At 49.5% G+C, this 12,085-nt stretch overlaps 1 pseudogene across 1 annotated transcript; it reads right to left on the bottom strand.

Moving 5' to 3' along the window:
* Positions 1-3,077: 3,077 nt before the first annotated feature.
* LOC311199077 (olfactory receptor 14A16-like) lies at positions 3,078-3,978 on the bottom strand (annotated as a pseudogene). The gene has a single exon. The product of its transcript is annotated as an olfactory receptor 14A16-like (transcript).
* Between the last annotated feature and the right edge of the window lie 8,107 nt (positions 3,979-12,085).

The raw sequence follows: 12,085 nt of genomic DNA, 5'->3' as shown, positions 1-12,085 counted from the left end.
GATGCCAGGAAAAGTGTTGGGAGTCCCAGGAGGCCAGGGAGGGAACTGCTGGGCTTGGGGAAGAGCAAAGTTCTCCATGCAGGGTTGGATCTCAAGAGGCTGCTTTTCCTGCCTGTCCAGATCTCCTTAGGAGACCTCTGGACCAGCCCCCATTGCAGCATGCTGCTGAACTTTCTTCCATGGTCTGAGTTATGACAGAAACATTTTTTCCTATGAAAAAATCCTGCATTGTGAAACTCCTTTGAAATTTTCATCACTCAAATAAAACCTCTCCAATTAGTTATACAGTTCTTATTTATTTTAAAAACAATTATGGGGAGAGCCATGCTTGTAAGGGCTTTCAGTATGATTACTGAGCCCCATGGTGTCTTTTCTTCTGAGTCCACAGAACTCAAGAGACCAAGACGAGAGTGAAGAAACCTCTCAAGAAGTACAAGTCAGGAGTAATGCCCAAAGCACCTTGAAGCACTGACAGGCCACACTGGGAGCCATTACTGATAAAGCCTCCCCATGGGCTTGTTAGAGCATACAACTGGAGGCCATGAGGACAAACCCAGGCAAAGCACAGGCAGCTCTGATGCTGAGGACACCCTGGCTTGGTCTGATGAAGCAGAAATGCCAGTGCTGACCCCCACTCCTGGGCAGGGAGATCCTGACCCCCACCTGTGTCTCAGAACTCTTCCTTGGGATGTGGGCTGTGACACCAAGGGTAGGACAGGGGTATGACACATGATGTTCTCCCCTGGCATGGGTTTAAGGAGGCAATGATACTCTATGACTGTGAGGACAATGTGGTGTCTCTGAGGCCTCTGTGGCAGGGATATCAGCTCTAGTCAAGGAGACAAAGACCTGGCTGCCACCCTTGTCCATCTGCACCACAGCCCATGCCACACTGCTCCACGCCTGTGCTGTTTTCCTGCAGGCTTCAGGCACCCAACCCCCTTCCCCAACTTGATCTCACTCCATGATGTCCCTGCCTGTTCTGCTGTCTCTTCCTCCTCACCAGCTGTTCCCACAAACACAAAGCCAACAGCTCATCCACATTTCCTCCAAGTGACTTTAAGCACCACAGCACTGTCCTCAGTGTGATGTTTCTTTATCCTCATGGCAACTCTGACCTTCAAAGCTGCAGTTTCACGTGGACTTCCTTTCTTATGTTCTTTCCCTGTAGCACAAAGAGGGCTTCCCTCAGCCTCCCCTTCCCCAGGCTAAAGAAGCCCAGGTCTCTCAGCCTCTCCACACAAGACCCCTAACTGTATCTTGGCAGAATTTCTGCCCACATTACAGTTCCTCCCATTCCTCCAGACTGGAGAGCCCGCACTGAGACTGACTGCTCCAGAGGTGGCCTCACCTGTGCTGAGTCCACATAGACAAGAAGGGCCCTTGTCTGCGTGGTCACGGTCCTCCCAGTGCAGCCCAATGTGCTCATGGCCAGATTCCAGTTCAGCACCTCTGACTGCTATGGCATCCCCTGGAATGACCAAATTCTTCTCCTTGTGACCGCTTCCCCATCTAGTCATGTCTGAGCTGCCTTGATGTGCGGGTGTTGTGGTGGAAACTTTTGTCATGGTATCTTCCTTGAAGTTTTAAGAGAAGGTTTAAGAAGATTTGAGAGAGAGAGAGAGAGAGAGTGCATCAGGGGAAGGGGGTGTGGGTTTACACACACCCCACCACCCCCCCCCCCCCAGCTAAGAAGGAAAACATTTCAGAGGAACTGACTGAAACCCCATTTCTCCAGTCCCTGCCCCTCCCTGTGCCACTGTGGGGGGGATGATGGGAGAAAAATCATGACTAAAGTGAAGTCTGCTAAGAAGGGAGGGATGGGGGAAGGTGCTTTAAGACCTGGTCACTCTTCTCACTACCTGACTCTGGCGTCACTGGGTGTGTAGCTGTAGTGTCATAAATTAGTTTTCTTTCCTTTATTTTGTGTTGAGTCTGTTTTTCTCGTGACACTAATTACAGGGTGATACCTCTCTGTCCTTATCTCAAATCCTAAGCCTCCCAATATCTATGTTCTCCCCTTTCTGGAAGAAAAGGGGAGTGATAGGGGGATTTTGATGGGCATTTGGCCTCTAGCAAGGCAAAACCACCGCAGACTTGAACAGACCGTGGAGGGGCATAAAGTCCCTGTATTACACATGAAAAACCTGTTGGGGAAGACACTCAGGGATGTTCCTTCTTCAGACAAAGGCAAACCCATTGATGGGGTTGCTTTTGCGCAGGGACCTGGGTGCGCTTGGTGGGGGATGTGAAAGGATGGGGAAGTCCGGTGTGTACCCCAAGGGGGTTTAGTTCTAGGAAAGGATAGACAGTAAATTTTTGGTGTATAACTAAATCTGTCCATGGCAGATGTTCTACATAATAGATCAATGATGTTATGAATGTCCCCAATACTCTGAACATGTAAGATCCGCCCATGATGCAGATAATGTGGAAACAGGGGTGAATAATGTCCTGGTACTGGCCAGGTAAGAGTTAACCTCCCCAAGCAGCCAGCACAGGTGATCTGAGTTCACCTGGGCTGTTTTCCATACCACCTGACACCACTTCCGCCTAAAAGAAGCTGGTTTGGGAAGGGTGTGGGCTTGGTGCCTCCAGAAGAGTCAGTCAGTCTGTCTGTCAGTCAGTCAGTCAGTCTTTCTTTCCTTTCAGGCAGTACTCTATAATTGTCAGGTAAACGAGGTACCCTGTGTTAGCACTGGGTGTGGGTGTAATTGGCCATTATTGTTCTACATTCATGGTGAATTTTGTCAGTAAACAGTCCTTATCCCGTCCTGTCATGGTGGGAAAGCATTGCCATTACAGACAAGTACTCGAGCTGTTCAGCTGATGAAAATGTCCTTGTAAAATTTTATTAATAAAAGGGTGAAAAAAAGAGGAAAATTATGGCTCTGTGGAAGCAGATGTGAGGCAAAGAGAGCACAGCTCATCCTTACACGGAAGAACAGGTGATACTGCATTAGGAATGGGATGAACGTTGACCATGTTAGTATAGCTTAGACAAACTAGAGAGGAACCAAAACCCAACAACTAAAACCCCTATTAAATATGAACTGATCATAACAGGAGTTAAATTGTCAGTGGTATTCAGAAGACAAGCACTTTATTGCTGCATAGAAACATCCAGTCATCACTTTCCACATGGCATCCTTGAGCTCCTGGTTCCTCATGCTGTAGATGAGGGGGTTCACTGCTGGTGGAAACACTAAGTAAAGAAATGCCAATACCAGGTCCAGAAATAGGGAGGAGATGGAGGGGGGCTTCAGGTAGGAAAACACACCAGTGGTGACAAACAGGGAGACCACGGCCAGGTGAGGGAGGCAGATGGAAAAGGCTTTGTGCCGTCCCTGCTGCGAGGGGATCCTCAGCACAGCCCTGAAGATCTGCACATAGGACACCACAATGAACACAAAACAACCAGCAGGAGAGCTTGAGGATCTGGGGGATTTCACAGAAGAACTGCTCAACAGCATTGCCATGGCAGAGGGGCAGTGAAAATGTATTGGCTGTCTGCAGCACAGCACTGAGAAACCCAATGCCCCAGGCAGCTGCTGCCATGTGGACACAAGCTCTGCTGCCCAGGAGAGTCCTGTAGTGCAGGGGGTGGCAGATGGCAACGTAGCGGTCATAGGCCATGACAGTGAGAAGACAGAGCTCTGTGATGATCAAAAATACAAAGAAAAAGAGTTGAGCCACACATCCTGTGTAGGAAATGGCCCTGGTGTCCCACAAAGAATTGGCCATGGATTTGGGAACAGTGGTGGAGATGTAGCCAAGGTCATTAACAGCGAGGTTGAGGAGGAAGTACATGGGGGTGTGGAGGTGGTGGTCACAGGCTATGGTGATGATGATGAGGCCATTGCCCAGGAGAGCAGCCAGGTAGATGCCCAGGAAGAGGCAGAAGTGCAGGAGCTGCAGTTCCCGTGTGTCTGCAAAGGGCAGGAGGAGGAAGTGGCTGATGGAACTGCTGTTGGACATCTGCTGCTGTCAGATGTGGAGACCTGTCCAAGGAGGGAAATGCAGTGAGAAATTGGGAAATGCTTCTTTGAGGAAAACTCTTTCTACTTCTCATGGAATGCCCTCATCATATCAGCACTGCGGGGCTGTCAGGACGTACCAAATCCCCACTGTCAAGGCATTTCTGGGAGCAGCTCCTTCTCCCTCCCTAACAATGTTTCTGCTGCCTGGAGCTGTCCCTGGAACTACATCTCTTTGCACATGTCACCTCCTGCTCTGTGCTCACTGACCTCATCCAACCTGCCCTGTGCTCAGCTCTGCTCTGCAGAGCCCTCCTGGCATCAGGGCACTGCCCTGGGAACCTCTGTGTGTGCAGGGCTCAGGAGATCCTCTGACAAGTCCTAATGACCAATGAGTTTGCACTGCCTGCTGCAAAGTTATCAAGAAAAGCTCAACTCCCACTTCCCACCCAGTCACCGAGAGCAGAAAATTCAAAGCAAAGTCTCTTTACCTGTCTCCTCCAGTGAGCTCTCAGCATCCACCAGCTCTCTCAGCCTCACAGGTCTCCCTTGGTGCCGACAGGCAGTGTCCCCAGCCCTGTGTGCTTGGCAGAGGAGCTGCTCCTGGGCAGAGCTGTCTCTCTGCAGAGCTGCCAGTTTGCCATGAGCTCCCTCCATCCCAGGAGCCTGGCCCAGCTCAGCTGGAGAAGACCAGTATTTCTAGGCTCCCTCCTGGTGTCTCAGGCCTCATGGGGATCATTCTATGACCTCATCTCTGAGATCATTCTGCCTGGGAGCAGAATGATCAGGACAGGGAGAAATCATGCAGGGAGAAAGCACAGGGGGAGGTCATGCAGCTGTTACTCTCACTGGCAATACAGACTTGACAACAACAATAAAATCAACCTAATTCATTTCTCAATCCAAAGAACGCAGAGAAATGAGAACAAAACCTAAAGAAATGAAATTTTAAACACCCACCTACGACCCTCCCTTCTTATCCCAGGGTCCACTTCACTCTTTAACTCTCTACTCTCTACTCTCTCTGACTGAGAGGCACTGGGGGACAGGGAATGGGGGTTGGGGTCTGTTCATCACACATCATCTCAGCTGCTCCTTCCTGATCAGGGGGAGGACTCCTCACTGTCTCCCCTTGCTCCAGCATTGGGTCCCACCCACGGGAGACAGTCCTGCATGAACCCCTCCAACATGCGTCCTTCCCACATGGCTTCAAAACAGCACCAACTGCTCCAGGGTGGGTCACTTGAATGGGGTTTCGTCCTTCAGCAACAGACTGCTCCAGCCTGGGTCCTCCACAGCTCTGCCAGCTAACCTGCTCCAGCACAGGCTTCCTATGAGGTCACAGCCTCCTTCAGTGTCCTCACATGCTCAAACTTGGGGACCTCTACAGGCTGCATGTAGAATCACTGTTTCACATCATCCAACATGGGCTGTGTGGGAACACCCTCATTCACCATGGGCTTCTCCACGGGCTGCAGGGGAATCTCTGCAATGAGGCTTGGAGGACCTTCTCCCCCTACATCACCGACCTTGTTCTCTGCAAATTCCCTTACACTTTGTCACTCCTTTGTCTGGTGGCAAAAAGTAGCTGCTGGGTTTTATTTCCCTTCTTAAAAATACTCCCACAGCGCTGTGATTCACAGTGCTCTGCTCCCCACGGCCAATACATTGTCACTGCCCCTCTGCAAGGGCAATGCCTGTGACCAGTTCTTCTGAGAAATCCCCCAGATCCTCAAGCTCTCTCACTCATGGTCCTACCTCAGTGAAACTGTAATCAGAGCATGTCTAGCTTTTGGGTGTTTTGTGTTCATCATGGTGTCCTATGTGCAGATCTTCAGGGCTGTGCTGAGGATCCCCTCGGAGCAGGGACGGCACAAAGCCTTTTCCACCTGCCTCCCTCACCTGGCCGTGGTCTCCCTGTTCCTCATCACTGCTGTGTTCACCTCCCTGAAGCTCCCCTCCATCATTTACACCTGGTAGTGACAGTTTTTAGTCAGTGGTTCCTCCAGAATTGAAATTTCCCATCTACAGCATGAGGAACCAGGAGCTCAATGATGCTGTTTGGAAAGTGATGACTGGATGTCTCTAAGCAGCAACAATCTGCTCACTCTGTGTATCACTGGCCATGTAGCTCACGTTAGGACCAGTCTGTATTTAGTAAGGTTTTTAGCTGTTGGTTTTGGTTTTGTTTTCCCCCTCCTAGTTTGTCTCAGCTTTAACAACACAGACCACCATCATCCCATTGCTAATGCAGTATCTCCTGGTCTTGTGTGACCCAGACACTGCGTAATGATGAGCTGGGCTCTCTTTCCATCCTGTCTGCCTGGAAAGGGGCACAACATTTTTGTCCTTGTTTTTCCCCCTGACGTTTATAAAAGTTTTACAAGCACATTTCCAACAGCAGAACCACTCAACTATGTTTCTAAATGACAGTGCTTTCCCACCATGACAGAACAGGAATTTCCTGGAACTGTACCACAGAATCATAGAATCACTTAGGTTGGAAGAGGCCTTTACGGTCATTGAGTCCAACCAAAGCCTACCCCTGCCTAGTCCACCTCCAGGCCATGTCCTCAAGCACAACATCTATAGGAACCTTTTAAATCCCTCCAGGGATGATGACTCCACCACTTCCCTGGGCAGCCTGTTCCAATATTTGACTAAAGTTTCAGTAATGAAATTCTTCCTGATATCCAACCTAAATCTCCCCTGGTGCAATTTGAAACCATTCCCTGTCATCTTATCACATGTTACCTGAGAGAAAACACCGGCTCTCACCTCTCTACATTCCTCCTTGCAGGTAGTTGTAGAGAGAGGCGAGGTCTCCCCTTCAGCCTCCTTTTCTCAAGGCTAAAATGCCCCAGTTGCCTCAGCTGCTCCTCAGAGGACTTGTGCTTCAAATCCTTCATCAGCTTCGTTGCCCATCTATGGACACGCTCCAGCATCTCAGTGTCCTTCTTGTAGTGAGGGGCCCAAAACCCGACACAGCACTCGAGGTGCAGCCTCACCAGAGCTGAGGATAATGGAACAATCACTTCCCTACTCCTGCTGGTCACACTATTCCGGATCCAGGCCAGGATGCTGTTGGCCTTCTTGGCCACCTGGGCACAGTGCTGGCTCATGTCCAGCCAAGGTATCCATGGACACCCCCAGATCCTTTTCCTCCAGGGAGCTCTCCAACCACTCTGACCCAGGCCTGTAGCGTTGCCTGGGGTTATTCTGATCAAAATGCAGGACCTGGCACTTGGCCACAAGAACCCAAGAACCTCATACAATTGGCCTCTGCCCATCGATCCAGCCCGTCCAGATCACTCTTCAGAGCCTACGTGTCATCCAGACAATTAATACTCCCACACAATTTGGTGTCATCTGCAAACTTACTGAGGGTGCACTCGATCCCCTCGTCCAGATCATGAATAAAGATGTTAAAGAGGACAGGTCCCAGCACTGAGTCCTGGAGAACACACCTTGTGACCTGCCACCAGCTGGATTTAACTCAGTTGACTACAGCCCTTTGGGTCTGGCTGCCCAGCCAGTTTCTAACCCAGGACAGAGTGTACCCATCTAATCCATGAGCGGGTAGTTTCTGCAGAGGGGAAAATGCTTTGGGAGACAGTGATGAAGGCTTCACTGAAATCTCGATAGACCACATCTACAGCCTTCCCCTCATCCACTAAGCAGCAGGTCACCTTTTCATAGAAGGAGATCAGGTTGGTCCATCACGATCTGCCTTTCCTAAACCCATGCTGACTGGGCCTGATCACCTGAGTGTCCTGCATGTGTTGCATGATGGGACATACGATGATTTGTTCCATCACATTTCCCAGCAACAAGGCCAGGCTGACAGGCCTGCAGTTCCCTGGGACCTCCCTCTGGCCTCTCTTCACGATGGGCGTTGCAGCTGCTTGTGGTTTTTTTCTCCTCTGTGTGATTCCCAGAGGCTCTGTGACCATCGCAGATTCGCTCGGTCCTGGTCAGCAGCACCTATGGCCTTGGACTGGCCAATGTTTACTCTTCAGGACCTGCAGAGAGCTCTAGCTGTTCCTTACACCAGACATTTTCTGCAGCCCCAGTTCTCTCCCAGCACCCAGCTACACAAAACTGTGACAGTCACAAAATCCTTACCTCACAATGCACTTAACTCACAATCTGTCAAATTCCTTACCTCACAAACTCTCTATCAGTCAATCTCCTGACCTCACAATCTATTTCTCAGTCAATCTCTTTACCTGACAGTCTATCTATTAATCAATCTCCTTACCTCACAATCTCCTTACCTCACAAACCCCTTACCTCACAATTGGTTACTCTCCTTACCACACAATCTATAACAGTCAATCCCCTTACCTCACAATCATCATACCTCACAATCCCCTTACCTCATAATCTATCAGTCAATCTCATTACCTCACATCTATCTGTCCATGTTCTTACCTCACGATGTGTTTATCTGTCTATCGGCTTACCTCACTATCTATGTCTCAGTCAATCTCTTTACCAGGTCGCACAGGTCAGCGTCCAGAGGGGTCTGGAATATCTCCAGAGAGGGACACTTCACAACCCCCCTGGGCAGCCTGTCCCAAGGCTCTGTCACCCTCACTGTGAAAAAGTCTTTCCACATGTTGGTGCGGAACTTCCTGTGCTCCAACTTGAAACCATTGCCCCTTGTTCTGCCCCCACAGACCATTGATAAGAGGCTGGCCATTTCATCCTGTGTCCAACACTTCAGATACTTATAAACATTAATAGGATCCCCTCTTAACCTTCTTTTCTCAAGGCTGAATAGTCCCAGTTCACTCAGCCTTTCCTCACAGGGCAGATGCTCCAGGCCCTTAATCATCTTTGTAGCCCTTCTCTGGACTCTCTCCAGGAGATCCCTGGCTTTTTTGTCCTGGGGAGCCTAGAACTGGACACAATACTCCAGGTGGGGCCTGACCAGGGCAGAGTAGATGGGGAGGATCACCTCCTTTGACCTGCTGACCATGCTCCTCTTGATGCCCCGCAGGACCCCATTGGCTCTCTTAGACACCAGGACACACTGCTGGCTCATGGCCAACCTGTCACCCACCAGGACCCCCAGGTCCTTCCCTTCTCTGCAGAGCTCCTCTCCAGCAGGTCATCCCCCAGCCTGTACTGATTCCAGCGGTTATTCCTTCCCAGGTGATGGTGTCAGGCACTGTTAGGAACGATCCTTTGGTAGGGACAGACATCAGTCCCAAGGTTACTGGGGCTGCTACTGGGCTACCTGGCATGGTTTCAGGACAGGAACATATTTCTGCCCTCAATCCTCCTATTTGGGAGTTACTGCTGGACCTTTATCAGTTTTAAATATGGACACTGTTAGCACACGGAATGACAGAGGCATCGTTAGGACCATTCCCTTGCCAAGGAAAGACCTGAGTGTCGTGGTTTTACCCCAGCTGAGAGCTGAGATCCAGGCAGCTGCCTGCTCTTTAAAGGAAAAGAGGAGGGGGAGACGTGATGACCAAAATCCTCCCCATTTCACTGGGCATTGGACTACCACTGGGCCCTGTGGTGTGCCAGGACACATCCAAGTGGCTCCATGACACAGCACGTCTGTATCTTCTCACTTTGTCGTCCTGAAATTGCTCCCTCTGATTTCCTGCTCTAATCAGCATTCAAGGAGGCATGTGTCAGTGTTCTGAAGGAGTTTCATCACCCACAGCCCTTAGCAGCTTCTACTAAACCTCCAGGAATCTTCATTCCTGCCATCGCTCTCCACACTCAGTGCCTTTCCCCTGGAAGCTTGTTAGTGTGCAGCCACTATCATCAGTTTATTCTTGCCTTTCAACTCAGACTAAGTTAGGAACTCTGGGGATATGTATTAAAAGTAGGAGGGGAAATACACATCCTCCTGAGTCCTTGGGGTGTCAGGACACTGTCACACTCTGCACTGAAACTTGCCTTTCGGGTATTTCCACCTGCCCTGAGGAAACCGACTGTGTCTCAAGGCCCCTTTTCAGCAGACTCTCTGGCCATGTGCCCTGTCCTTTGCTTTTGGGATTTACTCCACACCCTTACAGTTATTTACTCATAGTTGGGGAATGTGTTTTATTTCTTTTATAACTTTTTCAAAATGAATAATTCTGTTTCTATTCCCAGCCAGTCCTCAGGGTAAACGGGGTGGGAATTGCAGCAAAGGGGCTGCAACATTCGGCTGCAGACTCAGTGCAGAAGCCTGATGGAGGAAAAGAGTGCAACTCCCAAGCATCCCTTGGAGACATGGTGGGGTTGGGGAGGTGTAGAGGAAGGTCATCTAAGCAGTGTGGGAACTCAGGGAGACAGGTGTTATGACCTTTCCACACCTCCTTAGGAGGTCCTCTGGTGCACTATCAATTGGAGAAAGCTGCTGTCACTTCTGTAAATTGAAAAACTAAAAAGCCTGAAAGTGTTGAAATCTCTTTTGTTTTTTTAAGTAAATACTGATTGAAATCTTCCACTTTAAATCAAGCCCTGAAACTTCTCCAATTAGCTGTACAAGTCTTGAAACCCTGAAGAAAAGACACATAGCTTGTTAGGGCTTTTTCAATTTTAATGAGCCCCATGGTGTATTTGGTGCTGATTCCATGAACTGCAGATCCTGTGAGGAGATTGAAGCAGTCTCTCCAAGAGTTAAAGTCAGAAGAAAAAGCTGAACTGCTGTAGAGTGTTAATTGGCCCCACTGAGGCCCATTACTGAGAAAGCCTCTCTCCTCATGAAGGGGTTAGAGCAGAAAATTGGAGTCTGTCATTTAAGGTAGACTAAGGCACTGTGCAGGTGGATCTGATGCTGAGTAAAGCCTTGATGTATTTTATCAAGCAGAAGAGCCAGCCCCACAGAAGTGGGATTCTGCCCCCCGCACTGCCTCAGGGCTCTTCCTGGGCCAGTGTCACATGGGGTGTGTGATGCAGAGTGTGGTACAAGGGTAGCACAGCTCCCAGCATCCTGAGGGGGTGCAAGGAAGCAGTGAGTGCCCAGTTCAGTGACATTAGTATGTGTGGTGGTTTAGGCCTGGCTGGAGGCCAGACGCCCACCAAAGTCGATCTATCACTCCCCTTTTTAGTTGGACAGGGGAGAAAATAGATATTGAGAGGCTCAGGAGTCAAGATAAGGACAGGGAGAGATGATCCTGTAATCAACGACATGGGCAAAACAGACTCAACACAGAGTGAAGGACAGAAAACTCTCTGATTGATGACACTGCACTACACAGACAGTGACACCAGAGTCAGATAATGAGAAGTGTGACCAGATCTTAAAGCACCTTCCCCCACCCCTCCCTTCTTAGCACACTTCACTTTAGACAGGATTTTGCTCCCTCCTCTGGTGGCAAATGCAGCTGCTTGTGTTTTTCTTTCTCCTATATATGATTCCCAGAGGCACTGTGACCATCGTCAATTGTCTCAGCCTTGGCCAGCAGCAACTCTAGCCTTGAATCAGCCAATGTTTACTCTCTGGGACCTGCAGAGAGCTTCTGGCTGCTGCTTACAGCAGCCATTTTCTGCAGCCCCCATTCTCTCCCAGCACCCAGCTATGCAAAACTGCAACACTCCACTCCTCACCTCTATGAAACACATAGATGAGAATTGTTCTTTAAATCCCCATCCCAACAGAAATTCTCTACAATTATTACACTACCCAGCTCTGTTCAGTCTGTTCTGCTCATTCCCTCATCCAATTAGTGTCCTTATCGCAAATTCCTCGAGCCCCATGTTTGGCACCAAAAAGGACTGTGGTGGTTTGGCCCTGGCTAGAGGCCAAATGCCCACCAAGCCACTCACTCACTCCCCTTTTCAGCCAAAAAAGGGAGAAAACATATATATCGGGAGGCTTAGGATTCAAGATAAGGACAGAGGGATCACTTTCCAATTAGTGCAAAGGGCAAAACAGACTCAGCACAGAATAAAAGAAAAAAACTAATTTATTGCACTACAGTTACACACCCTGTGAACCAGAATTGGGTAATGAGAAGTGTGTCCAGGTCTTAAAACTTCTTCTTCCCCACCCCCCTCTTCTTAGCAGAGTTAAACTTCATTCACAATTTTACTCCCTTCTTCCACCCCAACATGGTGCGGGGTGTGGCAGGGAATGGCAGGGGGATTCCAGA

The sequence above is a fragment of the Gallinula chloropus genome, assembly GCF_964237585.1.
Source record: "Gallinula chloropus genome assembly, chromosome: 19".
NCBI lineage: Eukaryota > Metazoa > Chordata > Aves > Gruiformes > Rallidae > Gallinula > Gallinula chloropus.
The sequence above is the reverse complement of the archived record's forward strand: the minus strand, read 5'-3'. Positions and strand labels throughout refer to the sequence as shown.